Source organism: Ranitomeya variabilis, chromosome 8 (genome assembly GCF_051348905.1).
Source record: "Ranitomeya variabilis isolate aRanVar5 chromosome 8, aRanVar5.hap1, whole genome shotgun sequence".
In the NCBI taxonomy this organism is placed as follows: Eukaryota; Metazoa; Chordata; class Amphibia; order Anura; family Dendrobatidae; genus Ranitomeya; species Ranitomeya variabilis.
The window spans coordinates 96,167,932-96,177,932 of NC_135239.1; the positions used below are offsets into that span (position 1 = coordinate 96,167,932).

At 43.4% G+C, this 10,001-nt stretch overlaps 1 pseudogene; it reads right to left on the minus strand.

Moving 5' to 3' along the window:
* Positions 1-4,538: 4,538 nt before the first annotated feature.
* On the minus strand, positions 4,539-6,986 carry LOC143788138 (zinc finger protein 592-like; annotated as a pseudogene).
* Positions 6,987-10,001: the final 3,015 nt, after the last annotated feature.

Consider the following 10,001-nt stretch of genomic DNA (forward strand, 5'->3'; position numbering starts at 1 on the left):
AGCAACCAGGGCCTCTCTGCAACAAAACGGCCCCTGCCCCAATCTCAGAAGCATCCACTTCGACCTGAAAGGGAAGTGAGACATCAGGCTGGCACAAAACAGGCGCCGAAGTAAACCGGCGCTTCAACTCTTGGAATGCCTCCACGGCTGCAGGAGCCCAGTTAGCAACATCAGAACCTTTCTTGGTCATATCCGTCAAAGGTTTAACAACGCTAGAAAAATTAGCGATAAAACGACGGTAGAAGTTAGCAAAACCCAAGAACTTCTGAAGACTCTTAACTGACGTGGGTTGAGTCCAATCATGAATAGCTCGGACCTTGACTGGGTCCATCTCCACAGCAGAAGGGGAAAAAATAAACCCCAAAAAGGGAACCTTCTGTACTCCAAAGAGACACTTTGAGCCCTTAACAAACAAAGCATTCTCACGCAAAACCTGAAACACCATCCTGACCTGCTCCACATGTGAGTCCCAATCTTCAGAGAAAACCAGAATATCATCCAGATAAACAATCATAAATTTATCCAGATACTTCCGGAAAATATCATGCATAAAGGACTGAAACACTGAGGGAGCATTAGAGAGCCCAAAAGGCATCACCAAGTACTCAAAATGACCTTCGGGCGTATTAAATGCTTTCTTCCATTCATCTCCTTGCTTAATGCGCACAAGGTTGTACGCACCACGAAGATCTATCTTGGTGAACCACTTGGCACCTTTAATCCGGGCAAACAAGTCCGACAACAGAGGCAAAGGATACTGAAATTTAACAGTGATTTTATTCAGAAGCCGGTAGTCAATACAAGGTCTCAAAGATCCGTCCTTCTTGGCCACAAAAAAGAATCCCGCACCAAGAGGGGAAGAGGATGGACGGATATGCCCCTTCTCCAGAGACTCTTTGATATACGAACGCATTGCGGCATGCTCAGGTACAGACAGATTAAATAGTCTTCCCTTAGGAAATTTACTACCTGGAATCAAATCTATGGCGCAGTCACAGTCCCTATGAGGAGGCAGAGCACTGGACCTGGACTCGCTGAATACATCCTGATAATCAGACAAATACTCAGGAACTTCCGAAGGAGTAGAGGAAGCAATAGACACCGGCGGGGAATCAGCATGAATTCCCTGACAGCCCCAACTTGACACAGACATTGCCTTCCAATCCAAGACTGGATTGTGGGTCTGTAACCATGGCAGACCCAAAACGACCAAATCATGCATTTTATGCAGAACAAGAAAACGAATCACCTCCCGATGTTCAGGAGTCATGCACATGGTTACCTGCGTCCAAAACTGAGGTTTATTTTCCGCCAATGGCGTAGCATCAATACCTCTAAGAGGAATAGGATTTACCAACGGTTCAAGAACAAAACCACAGCGCTTGGCAAATGACAGATCCATAAGACTCAGGGCAGCACCTGAATCCACAAACGCCATAACAGGGTAAGAAGACAATGAGCAAATTAAAGTCACAGACAAAATAAATTTAGGTTGCAAATTACCAATGGCGACAGGACTAACAACCCTTGTTAGGCGTTTAGAGCATGCTGATATAACATGTGTAGAATCACCACAGTAAAAACACAACCCATTCTGACGTCTATGATTTTTCCGCTCATTTCTAGTCTGAATTCTATCACATTGCATTAAATCAGGTGTTTGTTCAGACAACACCACCAAAGGATTAGCGGTTTTGCGCTCCCGCAAACGCCGGTCAATTTGAATAGCCAGCGCCATGGAATCATTCAGACTTGTAGGAATGGGGAAACCCACCATCACATTCTTAATGGCTTCAGAAAGGCCATTTCTGAAATTTGCGGCCAGAGCACACTCATTCCACTGAGTAAGCACGGACCATTTCCGAAATTTTTGGCAATACACTTCAGCTTCATCCTGGCCCTGAGAAATAGCCAGCAAGGCTTTTTCTGCCTGAACTTCAAGATTGGGTTCCTCGTAAAGCAATCCGAGCGCCAGAAAAAACGCATCAATATTTGCCAATGCCGGATCTCCTGGCGCTAGCGAGAAAGCCCAATCCTGAGGGTCGCCCCGTAAAAAAGAGATAACAATTTTAACTTGCTGAGCTGAATCTCCAGATGAACGGGGTCTCAGAGATAGAAACAATTTACAATTATTCCTGAAATTCCTAAACTTAAATCGGTCTCCAGAAAACAGTTCAGGAATAGGTATTTTAGGTTCAGACATAGGACTACTGGTAACAAAATCTTGTATGCCCTGCACACGAGCAGCAAGCTGGTCTACACTTGTAATCAAGGTCTGGACATTCATGTCTGCAGCAAGCACAAGCCACTCAGAGGTAAAGGGGAGGAAGAGAGGAAAAAAAAAAAAAATCAGAATTTCCTTTCTTATTATCCCACTTCTGCAATGCATTAAACATTCAATGTTGGCCTGGCATACTGTTATGACCCCAATGGCAGAGGGTCTCAGAAATAATTACTAAGTCTGCAAACACAAAAAACCAGCTCATAGGGCAGTGGTAACTGAGCTGACCATATATCTAATCCTAGCACCACAAATAGCAGCAGCCGGGGAACGTGCCTACGTTGGTTCTAGACGTCTCGCGCCAGCCGGAGAACTAACTAACCCTAGAAGGGAAAAGAAAGACCTTTCTTGCCTCCAGAGAAAAGACCCCAAAAGTTGGATACAAGCCCCCAACAAATAATAACGGTGAGGTAAGAGGAAAAGACAAACGTAAGAATGAGCTAGGTATTTAGCAAAGAGAGGCCCACTAGCTAATAGCAGAATATAGTAAGATGACTTATATGGTCAGCAAAAACCCTATCAAAATATCCACGCTGGATATTCAAGAACCCCCGAACCGTCTAACGGCCCGGGGGGAGAACACCAGCCCCCTAGAGCTTCCAGCAAAGTCAGGAATCACATTTAGTACAAGCTGGACAAAAATAAGAGCAAAGCAAATAACCAAAAAACAAAGAAGCAGGACTTAGCTTAATTTTGCACGAACCAGGACCAGCAGACAGGAGCAAACAGAAAGGATCTGATTACAACGATGCCAGGCACTGGACTAAGGATCCAGGAAGTTTATATAGCAACACCCCTGGACTAACGACCCAGGTGGGTGCCAAACTGAGGAAAGACAATCCCAGAGTCATATCACTAGTAACCACAAGAGGGAGCCAAAAAGTCTAATTCACAACAGTTCTACTCACTCATTGGAGTCACACCTGTCTGTATAAGATCTCACAGCTAACAGTGCATGTCAGATCAAATGAGAATCATGAGATCAAATGAACTGGCCAAGGAGCTCAGAGACAGAATTGTGGCATGGCACAGATCTTGCCAAGGTTGCAAAATAATTTCTGCAGTACTCAAAGTTCCTAAGAGCACAGTGGCCTCCATAATCCTTAAATGGAAGAAGTTTGGACAACAAGAAGTCTTCCTAAACCTGTCCGTCCAGCCAAAGTGAACAATCGTGGGAGAAGAGCCTTGGTGAGAGAGGTAAAGAAGAACCCCAAGATCACTGTGGCTGAGCTTCAAACATGCAGTAGGGAGATGGGAGAAAGTTTCACAAAGTCAACTGTCACAGCAGTCCTCCTCCAGTAGGTCCTTTATGGCAGAGTGGCCCGACAGAAGCCTCTCCTCAGTGCAAGACATATGAAAGCCCTCAAAGAGCTTGCTATAAACCCCATGAAGGACTCCCAGACTATGATAAATAAGGTCCTCTGTTCTGAAGAGATGAAGATAGACCTTTTTCCTGATAATTCTAAGTAGTATGTGTGGAGAAAACCAGGCACTGCTCATCACCTGCCCAATACAATCCCAACAGTGAAACATGGTGGTGGCAGCATCATGCTATGGGGGTGTTTTTCAGCTGCAGGGACAGGACGACTGGTTGCCATTGAAGGAAACATGAATGTGGCCAAGTAAATAGATATCCTGGATGAAAACCTCTTCCAGAGTGCTCTGGACCTCAGACTTGGCCGAAGGTTCACCTTCCAACAAGACAATGACCCTAAGCACACAGCTAAAATAACAAAGGAGTGGCTTCAGAACAACTCTGTGACCATTTTTTATTGGTCCAATCAGAGCTCTGACCTAAACCCAATTGAGCATCTCTGGAGAGACCTGGAAATGGCTGTCCACCAACATCCACCATCCAATCTAAGGGAACTGGAGAGGATCTGCAAGGAAGAATGGCAGAGGATCCCAAATCCAGGTGTGAAAAACTTGTTGCATCATTCCCAAGAAGATTCATGGCTCGACTTGCTCGAAAGGGTGCTTCTACACAATACTGAGCAAATGGTCTGAATATTTATGACCATGTGATATTTCAGTTTTTCTTTTTTAATAAATATGCTAAAATTTCTACATTTCTGTTTTTTTTCAGTCAAGATGGGGTGCAGAGTGTACATTATTGAGAAAAAAAATTGAACTATTATGAATTTACCATTTACGGATGCAATGAAACAATAAGTGAAACATTTAAATGGGCCTGAATAAATTCCGTACCCACTGTAGCTTACCGAATAAGCCCTGACCTGATCAAAATCACTCATCTCTATCCATAACTTCTCCATTGCACCAAATATTGAAGTCTTCCTCTAAATCTTCTAGAGTTCAGAATGTTATCAACAATGTATTCTTCTTCACCATGAACTTTTTCTGGTGGTGGAGGTTTCTGAATCTTACGTGGAAATGGGTTCTCACTGAATGGTTTGTGCAAGGATACAATGAACACAGGTTGAATTTTCAGGCTGTTAGGAAGTTTTAAATGGAAAGCAACTGAGTTAATTTGTGCAGAAATTTGAAAAGGTCTCCCAAATTTTGGACCAATTTCCAAGATGGTACGTTTGTTTTCAGATTTTTTGCAGAAAGCCAAATCTTGTCACCGCCCTGAAGGGTAGGAGGGGCTTGGTGAGTTCAAAATGTTTTCAACAATGTACTCTTCTTCACCATGAACTTTTTCTGGTGGTGGAGGTATCTGAGTTTTACCTGGAAACGGGTTTTTACTGAACGGTTTGAGCAAGGATACATGGAACACTGGGTAAATTTTCAAACTGTTAGGAATTGTTAAATGGAACGCAATTTAGTTAATTTGTGCAGAAATTTTAAAAGATCTTATGAATTTTTGATCGAATTAGAATATGGTACGTTTGTTCTCAGATTTTTTGAAGATAGCCAAACCTTGTCACCAAACTGAAGGGTAGGAGAAGCTTCTTGATGTTTATCTGCTGTTTCTTTGTAATATTCTTGGGCCTTTTGCAACGTCTCGGTTAGTTCCTGCAGAGCTTTCTGCAACTCTGTAAGTCTATTTGTAATAGCATGATCCAAAGTACTAAATGGAAGATTAGGAGTAAAGGCTGGATGCAAGCCAAAGTTAGCAAAACATGAACTTTGGGATGCAGAACTGTGTTTGGAGTTATTATAGGCAAATTTTGCTGTTGGTACATAGTCCACCCAGCCATACTGGAGGTAAGAAACAAAACAGCACAGAAATTGTTCTACAGTTTGGTTAGTTCTTTCAGTCTTTGTGTGGAAGGCAGTAAATAAATTGACAGCAACTCCAAAATCTTGATATAAACTGAACATCTCTATCAGAAATTACATTGTCAGGGATTTCATGCAGCCTAAATATATGTTTGACTATTTATTCTTTGCTTTGTTTATTGGTAGGAATCCCTTTAGTTGGAATAAAATAGGCCATCTTTGTGAGCTAACCAACCACAACAAGGATAAGTCATTCCTGTTCTGGATAAAATCCATTGAGATTGATCCCCAAGGTATGAATTGAACTCGAAGAGGTTGAAGGAGTTTTAGAGGAACTAAATGGGGCATCTTGTTCTGTGCACTTATTTAACAGGAGGAAACATATTTTCCCACATCCTTCATACAATTAAGCCACCAAAAAGAGCAAAATAGTAGTTTGTGTGTTTTTATAACTCCAGGGGTCCAACAATTTTAGAATCATGGACAAGTTTGAGGACTTTAAATAGAGCAGATTCGGGGACATACATTTGGTGGTTCTACATTCCATATCCTTATTTAAGAGAAAGATCAACGTCTTTAGAAGGATTTAAAGATTCATCCTTAGGGACCACCCCATTTTTTTTAGCCTCCAAAGCAGATACACAGGATGATAATTTAGAATGATCTGGTTTAATCCACTGCCTAGGAGGCACAGATGAAGACAGAGTTGATGTACCTGCTACATCGCTGAAAGAGTCCCTTGGAACAGAAAAAAAACTATATCCTGAGAATTGTCACTGTCCTGAGCATCCCTAAAAGGTGTGGATGAACTAAGCAAACTGCTGTTTTTGTCGATATCTTGGATGTGCTCCTATCTATCCATCTCTGCTTTGATGCAATCAGATTTCTGCTCTTTTTTACAGTATTCAACAGACATGCTCAGCTCTGGTTCTGAGGGCTTTCTTAAGGAATCGACCACGCATCATTCTTCAGGATCATACATGGAAGGCTGTGAAAGATACGGAGACTCTGCTACCTTCTGCTTGCTAATAATATTTTCTTTTGAATCTTCTGCCTCAGGGCTAGAAATAGGGCTAAACTGGGTAAAAGTTTGCAATGGTTCTGCCTTATGTGATTCTATTTTATCTGTGTAGCCCTGTGATTTGTCCTCATTGATGAATCCTGGTTCAAATTTTTCACAGCACGGTCCAACAGCATGGAGATCAGGGCCCACTTCAGAGCCATGAAAACTGTTCTGCAGTAAAGTCAGACCCATGTGATTTCCATCCTTTTTAGATGCCTCAAATGACTCCTGTCGGCTGGTGTTTTTCACAATAACACTAACTGCTGGAACATCAGGGACAGACACAGACTAGGCCAAATACAGGTTCTCATCCAAACACATTCCTGATGGTTTGAGATTGTTCTCTTGTTCATCACTTGTTGATTAGATATCCAAACTTGTAGCATCCGGAATATCAAAAACTGCAAGAAGATCATCAAAGACTGGAGTCTTCATGTCCCTTATGACTGAAAACATAACGGTATGTGGTAATGCTAATGAATGGCTCCACCTTATGTAGATGCCACAAACAATACCCATCCCTCTGTCCTCGAATCACAGCTACAGCCACCAGGGATGTAGCTCAGTCTGCAACCACAGGATCTTATCAGGAATTGGCCTCAGTCTGTCCTCAACTCTGCTGCCCGCCTAATCCACCTCTCTCCTCTCTACTCCCTGCTTCTCCCCTCTGCAAATCCCTCCTCTGGCTCCCAATCACCCAACGAATCCAGTTCAAACTACTAACACTGATCTACAAAGCCATCCACAACCTGTCCCCTCCCTATATCTCTGAACTAATCTCCCACTATCTTCCCTCACGTAATGTTCGTTCATCCCAAGACCTCCTACTCTCCTCCACACGTATTCGTTCCTCACACAATCGCCTCCAAGATTTCTCCCGAATATCCCCCATCCTCTGGAATTCCATGCCTCAACACGTCCGATTATCCACCACCCTCGGATCCTTCAGATGGAACCTGAAAACCCATCTCTTCAGGAAAGCCTACAGCCTACAATAACCGAGCCGCCGCCTCACCACCGCCAGAGCCGCCGCCGCCTCACCCCTACCTTCTGTCTCTTCCCCACTATCCCATAGAATGTAAGTCCGCAAGGACAGGGTCTTCTCCCCTCTGTACCAGTGTGTCACTGTAAACCTGTTTACTGTAAATGATGTATATAACTCTGTATGTAACCCCTCATGTACAGCACCATGGAATTAATGGTGCTATATAAATAAATAATAATAATAATAATCAGTAGGCTGGGACCTAAAGAAACTTAAATGGCTTAGAAAGACTGAGCCTGGGGAAGAGGAGGGGACAGCCTAGTGAAGGGAGGGGAGAGGAGGCCTGCTAATGGAGGAGGGGTCATCAGCAGTATCACAGCAGAAGCTGGGAGCTGCTGAGCCTTTGTGTGTGTGTGTGTGTGTGTGTGTGTGTGTGTGTGTGTGTGTGTGCAGGGGAGGGAGCATAGTCAGGATTACACAGAAGCAGCAATGTAGTTTACAGGATCAGCAGGTGAAAGGAAGCTTAACTAAAGAATCAGAATGTCAGGGTAGAGCCAATCAGAAACAACAAAGGTACTTGTATCTGAGTCAAGAAGGAAATGTCCAGAGAGCTGAATAGCTCAAAGGGAAGAGCTGCCACCTTGTGCAAAAGAGCCGCTGGGTTCGAATCTTGACAACCTCTAACATTGGTACTGCATAGCCATGGCTCACGGCAATCAGGCAGTGCCCAAATTAATATTGCTAGGAGATCGCAGTCACTCGACTCAAGAGTTGTGGACAGCTATCCAGGCTGAGATGAAGCAATGTCTGTCTTCACTGCACCTGGAGCTAGGGATGGCTGCGTGCAATAACTGTGAAAACCTGGTGGCTGCCCTACTCCATGGAAACCTCATGCATGTGCCTTGCATGGCTCTTGTCCTCACCCTGGTGCTACAGAAATTTCTCTGCCACTATCCCGACCTGGATGCGCTGCTGCAGAAAGCATATTCGCTGTGTGCTAACTTCAGATGATCACACTCCACAGGTCATCAACTTGCATTGCTAGACAGGTCTTTCAACCAACCAGTTAACCATTTGATTAGCGATGTTCCGACATGGTGGAATTCCTCTCTGTACATGTTGCAGCGACTGTTGCAGTAGCAATGAGCCCTGCTGCAGTATGGAATTTTGCATTGCCTGTGCCAACGCAGCACAGACGTTGTGCAAATCACGTTTGCAGAGTGGGCACAAATGAAGGACCTTCACACCCTTCTGCACAGTTTTTAAATGGCTGCTAAGATGGTTAGCGCTGATGATGCTGCCATTAGTATCACTATTACAGTCATTTACATGCTGGAGCACACTTTGAATAGTCTGTGTGAGGAAGTGCTGATCCCAGAGGAAGAGGTAGAAGCAGAGGACGATGCAGAAGGGATATCAATATCTCAAATTTCCTAACTGTTGTCGCACAGATGGGTGCCATGGGATGGTGGCTTACAGCAATCGAGGGGGGCTCATCATATCAAACAAACGGTTAATGAAGGTGCAGGAACTGAGGAACAAATGGAAGAGAACGAAGTGATGGACATGCAACTGTTAGGAAATGAAGAGGATGATGATCTGTTGTTTGTGGATGGCGGGATGGGAAGGAGGAAGCATCCTTGAGTGTTACCCTGCCACCAACATACCATGGACTTGGGCCTCTTGTAAGCACCTGACACATGAGAACCTTCTTGTTGCACAATCTTCAGCATGATGCCCATATTCTTTTTTTTTTTTTAAATCAGATAATTTTTTATTAAAAATAGTCAAGTTGACAAACAGACACAATTGTGTCAAGAAGGAGAATAAACATGTTTACAAAAAGTTTTTGAAACACTTCGCCAGTCCCCCCTTTATCTCCCCCCTCCCTTAAAGCCTCTATAAACAAGAATAGGACAATAGCATAAATTGCTTACATAATAAAGCCACATTCCCTTGGAATCAGTTCCTCTCCATCCACGGTTTCCAAAGTGTTTCAAAGGTTTTCACACTTTTCCTTTTTTCATAAATACCCTTTTCCATATTAATAACCATATCAGCCTGTCTATAAAATTCCTGCAGAGTCGGTGGTACGTCACTCAACCAGTGCCTGGCAATTAGCTTTCGCGCAACATACAATAACTTAGCTATGGCCATTTTATGATGATTTGGAACTTGGATCTCTTCCACATATCCCAAAATATATATCACAGGATCTCTTTCAATTGCACAGCCATACAATTTTCCAATTGCTTCTCCCACATCCAACCAGTATAAATTCAATCTCGTACATTGCCATAACATGTTTAGAATCCCTGTCCCCTCGGATTGACACCTAGGACACTCGGAGGTCTGTCTCAGCCCTACCTTATACAGTCTCTCTGGAGTTCTATATATTCTGTGAAGTACATATAATTGCGAACTACTATCCGGCTCACTTAATGATAATTGGGGAAAATACTCCATGATATCCTCCCATTTATCCT